The sequence below is a fragment of the Pongo abelii genome, chromosome 16 (assembly GCF_028885655.2).
Source record: "Pongo abelii isolate AG06213 chromosome 16, NHGRI_mPonAbe1-v2.0_pri, whole genome shotgun sequence".
NCBI lineage: Eukaryota > Metazoa > Chordata > Mammalia > Primates > Hominidae > Pongo > Pongo abelii.
Genome location: NC_072001.2, coordinates 2,753,071 through 2,765,482, shown reverse-complemented (window position 1 = coordinate 2,765,482; position 12,412 = coordinate 2,753,071).

Sequence of the window (12,412 nt, the reverse complement as noted above, 5' to 3'; positions counted from 1 at the left end):
ATTTCGAACGCTACGATTTTTCTCCTCCTTTCGTGTCCCGTCCTGTGATACACAGACCAGGGGACTCCTCAGCTCACAGTCCATGAGGCCAGAAGATGACGTCCCAAATTTCTATTTAGAATGAATTTAAGCAGGCCAGCCAAAGCCAAACACTCTGCCCTGAAACTATCGGGAAGACAAGCGGGGGGGGGGGGGGGGCGGAGGCGGGGGTCTGGGCGCGGTAGGCTCGTGCCTGTCATCCCCGCACTCTTGGGAGGCCGAGCGCAGGTGGATCCTTCGATCCAAGCCTTGGCAACATGGTGAGACCTCGTCTCAAACAAAAATACAAAAACTAACTGGTTCCATAACCTGGACTCAAAGTTAATAAATAGATAAATAGGCCGGGGGCGGTGGCTCACGCCTGTCATCCCAGCACTGTGGGAGGCCGAGGCGGACGGATCACGGGGTCAGGAGATCGAGACCATCCTGGCTACCACAGTGAATACCCATCTCTACTCAAAATACAAAAAAGTAGCCAGGTACGGTGGCGGGCGCCTGTAGTCCCAGCTACTCGGGAGGCTGAGGCAGGAGAATGGCGTGAAACCGGGAGGCAGAGCTTGCCGTGAGCCGAGATCGCGCCGCTGCCCTCCAGCCTGGGCAACAGAGCGAGAGTCTGTCTCGAAAATAAATAAATAAATAAATAAATAAATAAATAAATAAATAAATAAATGAATAAATGAATGAATGAATGAATGAATAAAGAATAGCAAATAAATAAATACATTAAAATTGAAAACTAAAAAAAAATAAAAATAAAAAAGTGTAGCCGGCCGGGCGCGATGGCTCACGCCTGCCATCCCAGCACTTTGGGAGGCCGAGGTGGGGAGATCACCTGGGGTCGCCAGTTCGAGACCAGCCTGACCCACATGGAGAAATGCCGTCTCTACTAACAATACAAAATCAGCCGGGTGTGGTGGCCCATGCCTGTAATCCCAGCTACTCTCAGGAGGCTGAGGCAGGAGAATCGCTTGAACACGGCAGGTGGAGGTTGCGGTGAGCCGAGATGGTGCCACTGCACTCCAGCGTGGGCACCAAGAGTGAGACTCCGTCCCAAGGAAAAAAAAAATGAAGTGCTGTATTCTGTTATTTCTGCTTCCTGCCCTGAGAAGAACATAGTACAACTGTTGCCTGCCAGCCTGCCTGCCTGCCTGCCTGCCTGCCTGCCTGCCTGCCTGCCTCCCTGCCTGCCTGCCTGTGACAGGGCCTCACTCTGTCTTTCGCCCAGACTGGAGCACAGTGACACCATTATGGCTCGCTCACTGCAGCCTCAACCTCCCCAGGGTTAGGCGATTCCTCAAGGGATCCTACGGCCTCGGCCTCCCAAAGCGTTGGGGTTACAGGCGTGAGCCACCAGCACCCGGCCTGAGTTAATACGTCTGGTCTCACTACGTCCTCACCACACACCCATGAAGAACTCAAGTCAAGAGAGAGTCGGCAAGAGACTCTCAGCATTCTCTCCTGAAAGCACGAGTGTCCCGAGCGCCTGTGGTTTCAGGTGGCCGCGCGTAGAGGAGAGATCGCCAATGTTTCCAGAGAGGTGCGAGCCACAGTCATTCGAGGGCATCCGAGCACGAGATGGGGTTTCTGACAGCGACTTAAGGGCCAGGAAGGGCCAGAATCTGCCGAGGCCCGTGTTCCAGGGTGGGGCCGATGGAACCCAAGGTAGAGGGAGTCAGCGGTCCGCACGGAGAGAGCTCCAGCCCTAGGCCCCGCTGTGCAGACCGAATCAGAAGGAAGAGAGTCCTTCGTCCTACATGCCACATCCCTCACATCCCCCCCACTGAACTTGGGAGCGGATCCGTGTTCCAAACACGAGGTGACTCTCGGTTTGCAATGGATCACAAGGGGCCGGGCTTTCCAGAGTCGGCAGGATAGAGAAGTCATTCGGGCTCGGCCTCCCCCATCCCCCGGGAACGGTCCCGCTGGTGACTTTAAACGAGCCGGGGCTGGCCTGGCCGGGCCATAGGCGCTACGGGAGTGGGGTGGCGGTGGGGTGCGGGCGGTGTGGGGTGGGGGGATGCCTGAGGCACTGCAGAAAGTGGGCCTGAGCCTCGAGGATGACGGTGCTGCAGGAACCCGTCCAGGCTGCTCTATGGCAAGCACTAAACCGCTGCGCTTACCGAGATGCGGTTTTCCTCGCAGAACGCCTTTATGCAGAAGTACACTCAGAAGAAGCCTTGTTTTCACTGGTGACCTGTCCTTACCCCTCAGGAAAGGCCTATAAAGCATATAGACTCTGGAAAGGACACAGTGGTACTGCACCGCCATGCAAATACCGGCTTGCAAAATGTTGCGTGGATCTCAGCAAGCTTGCAGAAGGGGAACACATCTTATCGGGTGGAGTGTTTCCTAAGCAGAAAAGCCATGACGATATTTTTACTGAGTCTGGTGATTCAGCTCGCTTTACTCTCTCATTGCCGGGACACGCATATCGCAAGACAGATCGGCTTGCCAAAGGATCCGAATGTGACCAACAGGGCCTTAGTTGAAATCCTTTCCTCTGGTATCCCTTTGAATCATTATGTGAAGTAGGTGAAAAAGCAAGATCCTGACCAAACACTTCCATTCACATCTTTACAGAACTTTGGCAACTGTCTGTCCAAGTGTTGCCCCACACAAGTACCTCGTCCTAGCTTATGTCACAGACAGCCTGAGACCGTTCTTACGGAAACACCCCAGGACACCATTGAATTAAACAGATTGAGTTTAGAATCTTCCAATTCAAAGTACTCCTTGAATACAGATTCCCCAGTGTCTTCTATGGATTCAGCTGTCATTTCACCTGATACTGTCCCACTGGGAACGGGAACTTCCATGTGATCTAAACAGGTGCAAAATGAACCAAACACCGGTCGAAGTTTATTAGGAGGGCCAGCAGCTGTTGGTCCACTCACCCCAAGTGTTGGGACTTTGCCAGTAGAAACCTCGGGTCCCGGAGATGGATCCTATTTACAAAACTACACCGCTTTGAGACACCTTCTGTAATTGACGTGCCACCCACCGGAGCCCCTTCAAAAAAGTCTGTTGCCAGAATCGGCCAAACCGGAACACAGTCTGTCTTCTCGCAGAGGGGAATCAGCCGAAAGGTCACTCCAATTCTTGCAAAAACACAAAGTTCTGGTCCACAAACGAGTGGAACGCCTCAGGTGTTGAGCCCCACTATGGCGTCTCCCCCAAATGCACGACCTCAAAGAAATTCGCGACTCTTGACTAGTGACAGCTCCACAACCAAGGATAATAGGAAAAAATTTAAAATGAAGTTTCCACCTGAAATCCCAAGCAGAAAAACAAAAAGTAGAACTAATAATGGAGGTACACCACAACCTAACATAAACGATAGCCTGGAAATGACAAAACTGGACTCTTCCATCGTTTCAGAAGAGAAAAGAGCCGCAATCACACCTCAGATTCAGGCTTTTCATCTACAAAAAGCAGCAGCAGAAGGCTTGATGAGCCTTCTTCGTGAAAGGGGGAAAGGTTATTTAGCTTTGTGTTCTTACCACCGCAAAGAAGCTATCCATATTTTGAGCCATCTACCTTCTCACCACTAGAATACCGGTTGGGTACTGCGCCAAATTGGAAGGGCCCGTTTTCAACTTTCAGAGTCCGTGCGACCTGAAAGAATATTCTCAGAGGTTAGAAGGAGGGAGAATTATAGAGTGGAAGGCATGGAGATCTACACTACAACACTTTGGCATCCTCCAAAAGATGTTGCTCTTTCAGTTCTGTCGAAAGACTTCACAGACATGGATAAAAGTTCTCCAGCCAGAGGCCTGGTGTGCTGCAGGGACCCGTTGCAGTCTGCAACGGGAACAGGATATTGCCATTAAATTCTTCCAGAGAACTATCGAAGTGGATCCAAATGATGCTTACGCCTATACCGTCTTAGGGCGTGAGTGTGTCTTCACTGAAGAATTGGACAAAGCCTTAGCTTGATTTCGAAATGCTCTCAGAGTCAGTCCTAGACATTGCAATGCATGGTAAGTGGTCAGGAAGCATAAAGACAACAATACCGGTTGGGTACTGCGCCAAATTGGAAGGGCCCGTTTTAAACTTTCAGAGTCCATGCGACCTGAAAGAATATTCTCAGAGGTTAGAAGGAGGGAGAATTATAGAGTCGAAGGCATGGAGATCTACACTACAACACTTTGGCATCCTCCGAAAGATGTTGCTCTTTCAGTTCTGTCAAAAGACTTCACAGACATGGATAAAAGTTCTCCAGCCAGAGGCCTGGTGTGCTGCAGGGACCCGTTGCAGTCTGCAACGGGAACAGGATATTGCCATTAAATTCTTCCAGAGAACTATCGAGGTGGATCCAAATGATGCTTACGCCTATACCGTCTTAGGGCGTGAGTGTGTCTTCACTGAAGAATTGGACAAAGCCTTAGCTTGATTTCGAAATGCTATCAGAGTCAGTCCTAGACATTGCAATGCATGGTGAGTGGTCAGGAAGCGTAAAGACAAAGTCTTACGGATGGTGCCGGTACTCGCTAATTTTTCTTGTTAGATAGCTCTTTATTGTCATGAATTTGGTGACGAATACTTAGGGATGGTACACGCTGGTCAATAACTTCTAACTAAGATGTTTTCTTATGAAATGTATGTCTTGAACAAACTCTTAAATGAACTCATGATAATAGAATACCAGATCCTTATACTCAACAGTTTCTGTCTTCTACCAGACTTTTGCAGATACCGTAGTTGTCTTTAGGGGGTGTGTGTGTGTGTGTGTGTGTGTGTGTGTGTGTGTGTTTCTTTAGTTTTGTTACTTGATTTGTTACTTTTTGTTCGAGCACCGCAGCGGTGATGGGGACAAAAAGGGCTTGGGAGATTGGAAGGGAATAGCATCATTCACTTATTGGATAATAGAAAAAAATATGGAAACGATTCACTAGCTGCTGCTTTGTGACAGTGTTCCAGTCTATGGCGTTACTATGAAGAACTGAGCGTCCCCTTTTATTCAGCGGTCTCTCTGTTTCACTGTTCTGTGCTTGTGTGTCAGTAGACACACAGGAAATGTCTACCTGGGTCGTATGGTTATCAACTGAATAAGATATGAAAAAGCGTGGTCCTACTTCCGCCTCAACACCATACTGACTGTTGACATTTATTGTATTTTTCTGGGCTGACTTAATAGTTAAAACCTCAAGAGAAGGCCGGGCGCGGTGGCTCACGCCTGTCATCCCGGCACTCTGGGAGGCCGAGGCGGGCGGGTCACAAGGTCAAGGGATCGAGACCATCCCGGCCAACATGGTGAAACCCCGCCTCTATTAAAAGTAGAAAAATTAGCTGGGCGTGGTGGTGGGCGCCTGTGGTCCCAGCTACTCGGGAGGCTGAGGCGGGAGAATCTCTTGAACCCGGAGAGGTGGAGGTTGCAGTGAGCCGAGATCACGCCATTGCGCTCCACGCTGGGCGACAGAGCGAGACGCCCCCTCAAGAAAAGAAAATAAAAAAAATAAATAAATACATAAATGAATATCAAGAGAAAGTATAATTCTGAAGTCATAAGCCTGTGGTCGTTTTCTTGTCAGATACGGTTATCTTTGGGGTGGGTTAATTGTTACAGCAGTGGAGTTTTTTCATTGGATTTGCTTCTGAATCTGAAGCATTAGATTACTAAAACATTTTTTGATTTGTGACTATGTTGTTTAGTGGGTGATATCTCATTCTGCTGTAGTAGTTACATCTCCTGAAAGATGGCCAAAAACATAATAGTGCTAGCTATCGCTGACCAATGTAACAATCAACTTGCCGATACTGCCTTCTCTTCCGACGGCCGTGTTCTCCGTGACATTTTAAGAACTCAGTTCTTCATGAGACTTGTGTTGTTTTTTGATTTTTTCCCAAGTCTGGTTGATCCTTGTGTCGTTTGCTTTTTAAATGTGTATCGTCCGTTCAGCTATTTCGCAGGAGTCGCATTCTTAAAAAAACTTAACCGTATCAAAAATTGTGTTTAAAGGAGGATTATTCAGATCGGCAAGCTTTTACTAGGAAGAGTTTAAATGCTGACATATTTAGGTAGCTCTCAATACTGAGCCACTTTATTCTAACTACAAAATAGATAGCCGTTCTTTTGTTTTCACTTTGACTATCACTAGCACGGTGTTTAATACCTTTTCTTCATCTCTAACACAATGATAATGATATAGGAAGCCACTCAAATCAAGCAGATATGTTGTGCTTTTAAGAAAAAAAAAAAAAAAAGTCTTTCTGTGGCACAGAACGAGGAGGTGTGGCTGGAATCTAGAATCTGCAGTGAAAACCAATGAAAGAGGGCGAAACCCCGCGTCTACTAAAAAGAAAAAAATGAGCCGGCCACGGTGGCAGTCTCTCTGGTTCAAGTGCAGGAGAATGACTGGAACCCAGGAGGCAGAGGTTGCCGTGAGCTGAGATCACGCCACTGCACTCCGGCATGGGGGACAGAGCAAGACTCCATCTCAGAAACAAACAAACACACAAAGCCAATAAAGGTGTTTCATTCAACCCGTCAGGCTCAGGTCTCTCGAACAGGATACCTCCGGCCCCCGGAGGAAACGTCGAGGGGTGGGGTGGAATCTATTTTGTGGCCTCAAGGGAGGGTGTGAGAGGTAGTCCCGCTGCAGGCAAGCGGTGATGGCCTAAGGAAGCCCCTCCGCCCAAGAAGCGATATTCATTTCGAGCCTGTCAGCCACCCGAGAGGGAGACTCGGGCTCTCTGCAGACCCCGCAACCCCCACCCCAGCCCCACCCCCACCCCCACCCCCCCACCTCGTGAAATGGGCTCTCGCTCCGTCAGGCTCTGTTCACACCGTGTGGTTTTGTAACCTCCAGCGTGTGTGCGTGGGTTGCTTGGTGGGGTGGGGCCGGCTGTGGACAGAGGAGGGGATAAAGCGGCGGTGTCCCGTGGGTGCCCGGGACTTGGGATGTGGGACGTGGGACGTGGGTGGGGTGGCCAGAGCCTAGGGAACTCATCGCCTGTCAGGACGTCTCCCCTCCTAGTCCCCTCTCTGACCTACGCTCCACGTCTTCGCAGTTCAGTGGGGACCTTGTGGGTGGAGTCACCATCCCTTTGGACTGTAGCCGATGAAGGCCGGGCTCCTAAGGGTCTCCCCGGAGTCGGGGCCTTGGCCAGGCTCACAAGGATGCTGACGGTGACGGTTGGTGACGGTGATGTACGTTGGAGGCCTCGGGCCGACGCAGAGGTATCCATTTGACCTCGGTGGGACAGGCCAGCTTTGCGGAGTCCCGTGCGTCCTTCCAGAGACTCATCCAGCGCCAGCAAGCATGGTCCCGAGGGTCCCAGCTCCCAGCAGAGACACTTTTGTTCACACAGGATCCCGGACAGGGAAGTTCTCAGCAGGCCTTAGGCCTCCTAGCCAAAAAGCCAAAACCACTTCTGGGATTTTTTTCAAAGAGCCAGTGGTTCCACAAGGGGCCGTGGGTACTTGTGGAAATGGAGAGAAGTGTTTGCGGATACATATTTGAGACCCAACGGGCAGGGCTCGGTCACAGGTCACGCAGGACACGGGCAGATGCACATTGAGAAAACCATCCCAGCACCCTAGGTGAACAGAGGTACGATTTTTCGAGACAGTCGAGGGAGAAGCAACCCCAGATTTGAGGGTTGGATCTTTATTCATATGTAGTACCTATGAGGTATCCAAGTCCAGAAATCAACTCGCCAGTTCTGTACAGCATTCTGTAGGGAGAGGAAATCTGGGATGTCAGAAGTTAAGAATTCAGGCCTTGGTAATGGATTAGATTAGATGTGCTTGAGCTTATTTTGCAAAAAAAAAAAAAAAAAAAAAGAGAGGGCGGGAGATAGCGAGAGCCAGAGACCGAGACAGAGAGAGAGAGAGAGAGAGAGAGAGAGAGAGAGAGAGAGAGAGAGAGAGACAGAGAGAGACAGAGAGAGACAGACGGAGAGCGACAACGATACAGAAAGAGAGAAAGACAAAAAGAGAGAGAGACAGATAAAAAGACAGACAGAGAAAGACAGAGATGGACAGAGACAGAGAGAAACAGAAAGAGAGAGAAACAGACAGGAAGGGAGAGAGACAGAGAGAGACAGACAGACAGGCAGACAGACAGACAGGCAGAGAAAGAGAGTAAGAGTTAGACAGAAGGCAGACACACACACACACACACACACACACACACAGAGACAGAGACAGACAGAGAGACAGAGAGAAAGAAAGAGACAGAGAGAGAGAAAGACAGACAGACAGAGAGAAACAGAGAGAAAGACAGACAGACAGAGAGAAACAGAGAGAAAGACAGACAGACAGACAGAGAGAAACAGACAGAGACAGAGAGAGAGACAGACAGACAGACAGACAGACAGACAGACAGGGGGAGGCAGAGAGAGAGACGGAGAGAGAGAGAGAGAGAGAGAGAGAGAGAGAGAGAGACAGACAGACAGACAGACAGAGACAGCCAGACAGCCAGACAGGCAGAGAAAGACAATAAGACAGAAGATAGACAGAGAGAGAGAGAGAGAGAGAGAAACAGACAGACAGGGAGAGAGAGAGACTAAGACAGAAGACAGACACAGTGAGAGAGAGAGAGAGAGATAGAGAGACAGACACAGAGAGACAGAGAGAAAGAAAGAGACAGACAAAGAGACAGACAGAGAAAGACAGAGACAGACAGAGAGAGACGGAGAGAAACAGACAGACAGACAGGGAGAAAGAGAGAGACCGACAGACAGACAGGCAGAGAAAGGGAGTAAGACAGAAGGCAGACACAGTGAGAGAGACAGGTAAAGCGGGGGAGGGAGGGAGGGAGGGAGGGAGAGAGAGAGAAACAGACAGGCAGAGAGAGAGAGAGAGAGAGAGACAGAGAGAGAGAGAGAGAAACAGACAGGCAGAGAGAGAGAGAGAGAGAGAGAGAGAGAGAGACAGAGAGAGAGAGAGACAGACAGACAGGCAGAGAGAGAGAGACAGAGAGAGAGAGAAAAACAGACAGGCAGAGAGAGAGAGAGAGAGACAGAGACAGACAGAGAGACAGAGAGAAAGAAAGAGACAGAGAGATGGAGAGAAACAGACAGACAGACAGAGAGAAACAGACAGAGAGAGAGAAAGACAGACAGACAGAGGGAAACAGACTGAAAGAGAGAGACAGACAGACAGGGAGAGAGAGAGAGAGACAGGGAGAGAGAGAGACAGACAGACAGAGAGAGACAGCCAGACAGCCAGGCAGAGAAAGACAATAAGACAGAAGATAGACAGAGAGAGAGAGAGAGAGAGAGAGAGACAGAGAGAGAAACAGACAGGCAGAGAGAGAGAGAGAGAGAGAAACAGACAGACAGGGAGAGAGAGAGACTAAGACAGAAGACAGACACAGTGAGAGAGAGAGAGAGAGATAGAGAGACAGACACAGAGAGACAGAGAGAAAGAAAGAGACAGACAGAGAAAGACAGAGAGAGACGGAGAGAAACAGACAGACAGACAGGGAGAGAGAGACAGAGAGAGAGAGACAGACCGACAGACAGACAGGCAGAGAAAGGGAGTAAGACAGAAGGCAGACACAGTGAGAGAGACAGGTAAAGAGAGGGAGAGAGAGAGAGAGCGAGCGACAGAGAAACAGACAGACAGGCAGAGAGAGAGAGAGAGAGAGACAGACAGACAGGCAGAGAGAGAGAGACAGACAGACAGGCAGACAGAGAGAGAGAGAGACAGAGAGAGAGAAACAGACAGGCAGAGAGAGACAGACAGGAAGAGAGAGAGAGAGAGAGAGAGAGACAGAGAGAGAGAGAAATAGACAGGCAGAGAGAGAGAGAGAGAGACAGAGAGAGAGAGAGAAACAGACAGGCAGAGAGAGAGAGAGAGACAGAGAGAGAGAGAGAAACAGACAGGCAGAGAGAGAGAGAGAGACAGAGAGAGAGAGAGAAACAGACAGGCAGAGAGAGAGAGAGAGACAGAAACAGACAGGCAGAGAGAGAGAGAGACAGAGAGAGAGAGAGAGACAGACAGGCAGAGAGAGAGAGAGAGAGAGACGGAGAGAGAGAGAAACAGACAGGCAGAGAGAGAGAGAGAGAGAGAGACAGAGAGAGAGAGAAACAGACAGGCAGAGAGAGAGAGAGAGACAGAGAGAGAGAGAAACAGACAGGCAGAGAGAGACAGAGAGAGAGAGAGAGAAAAGACAGAGAGAGAAAGAGAGAAACAGAGACAGACAGAGAGACAGAGAGAGGGGGAGGAAGGGCGTGCTCGAGAAATAATTACACATATTTTATAATGCTTTTGATCCCATGAACGGTGGCCGGGTTATACTTTGAAAACAACAACAACAACAACAACAACAGCAACAAGAGCAGCAGCAGCAGCGAGAGCAGCAGCAGCATTCACCTACGGATTTCTAGAAAATAAGATGTTATGAAGGATAGTACACTTCCACCGGCTCTCACTGCACGTGGAGAGATTCAGAAAAGCGCTAGTTAACAACAGGAGAAAACAGCAGCTAACATGTCTTGGGGAAAATAGACGTCTTCCTGAAAACTGGGGATTTCTACTTCACCTGAAAAGAAATACATAGGCAAAGGGAAAAAGACGAACAAACACAAAACAAGCCAACAAACACGGACCAAGGCACCGTCCCTGGAAATCTTAAGTGAGCAAAGTGTTAGTTTTCAGAAAGCGTTTCTGTTTGGGGCAAACACTAAGAAGGCCCAGACTAGAGCTGTGACGCCTTTCCCGTTGTGAAACTGTGCCGGCTGGAGGGCGGAGAAACGAAAACATCCTGAGAATGGGTGATTGAGACCCAGCCAGGGTGAAGCTTTCTTAGGGAGGCAGGGAGGGAGGGAGGAAGGGAGGCTTGAGGAGGGAAGCTGGGGGAAAATCCCCACAACTGCAGACCCGCCCGCTTGCCCACGCGGGTCAAGGGCTATGCCATCGGCCCAAGCTGCCTCTGGGGAAGTGGGACCGTGCCGCCCCCATCTTCACAAACGGTGGCCACTGAGTGAGGCCTGAGGCCCAGCGATGCAAATGTCAGCCTGGCAAGAATGAGATCATCGCCGGCAAGGGGTGGGGGAAGGGGCGAGAAGACGGAGGCACACCGGGGCGGCTCTGGAAGGTTTCCAAGCAGGGTGTTGGGAGGCGGGGTGTGGGGGTTTCGGGGGGAACCCACCTCGCCGACTCACTAAATTAAGGTAAAGGGACGTGGGTAGTGGGGGGAGCCGGGGGGCAACTTGAAAATTAAACTGACCCTTCCTAAAGCCCAAGTAGGAGAGTCTATGCGCGGTCAAGAAACCAAAACACAAAGAAAAGTCAAGCGCCGATCAAAGAACAATAGGGCCCCCGCCAGGGCGGAGGTTCCCTAGGCAACGAGGGAGAGAGGGAGGGGCCTCCAGAAGGGAGAGAGAGAAACCAGTTGCCCCAGGCTCGGTGCAGCCGGCGAGACCTCCCTCCGTGTCTCCCCGACTTTCAGAAACAGTGGCCGCTAGGTGATGCCCGAAGACAACCGATGCCCGCAAATGTCAGTCAGCACAGAAAAGAATTTATTTTTTCATTCATTCATTTATTTATGTATTTATGTCTTTATTTATTTATTTATTTATTTATTTATTTATTTATTTATTTATTTAGAGACAGAGTCTCACTCACTCTACAGCCTGGGCTGTAGTGCAGTGGCGCGATCTCGGCTCCCTGCAGACTCCGCCTCCCAGGTTCAAGCGATTCTCCCGCCTCAGCCTCCGGAGGAGCTGGCATTCCAGGCGCCTGCCCCACCGCTCCCGACTCAGTTTTGTATTTTTAGTAGAGACGGGGTTTCGCCGTGTTGGCAAGGTTGGTCTGGAACTCCCAACCTCAGGTGATCCACCCGCCTCGGCCTCCCAAAGTGCTGGGATGACAGACGTGAGCCACCGCGCCCAGCCTTCACCGTTTCTTTTTAAGTCGAGGAGCTTATCAGGGAACTATGAGAAGTACGGACGCCACACGTGACAGGGAGAAAAGTCTGAAAATGCCCCTCGCATCCAAATGGGGACCCGGCCTCGACCTCCCGAAATCATACACCGATTGGGGAAGCCCAGCAAGGCCCGTCTGTCTAGATTCCTCTCGGCCTCTCTAAGCACCTAAGCACGCGCTGCTCACTTTCGCGGAAGGAGCAGGGCCCTCCCCGGCACGGGGGGTCTGACGGACTGACAGAGAAAGGGACAGACATAGAAAGACAGAGATGGACAGAGAGAGATAGAGAGAAACAGACAGAAAGAGAGAGAGACAGAGACAGAGACAGAGAGAGAAACAGACAGGGAGGGAGAGAGACACACAGAGAGAGAGACAGACAGACAGACAGACAGAGAGAGACAAACAGAGACGGACAGAGAGAGACAGACAGAGAGAGAGACAGACAGGCAGAGAAAGACAGTAAGACAGAGGATAGGCACAGAGAGAGAGAGAGAG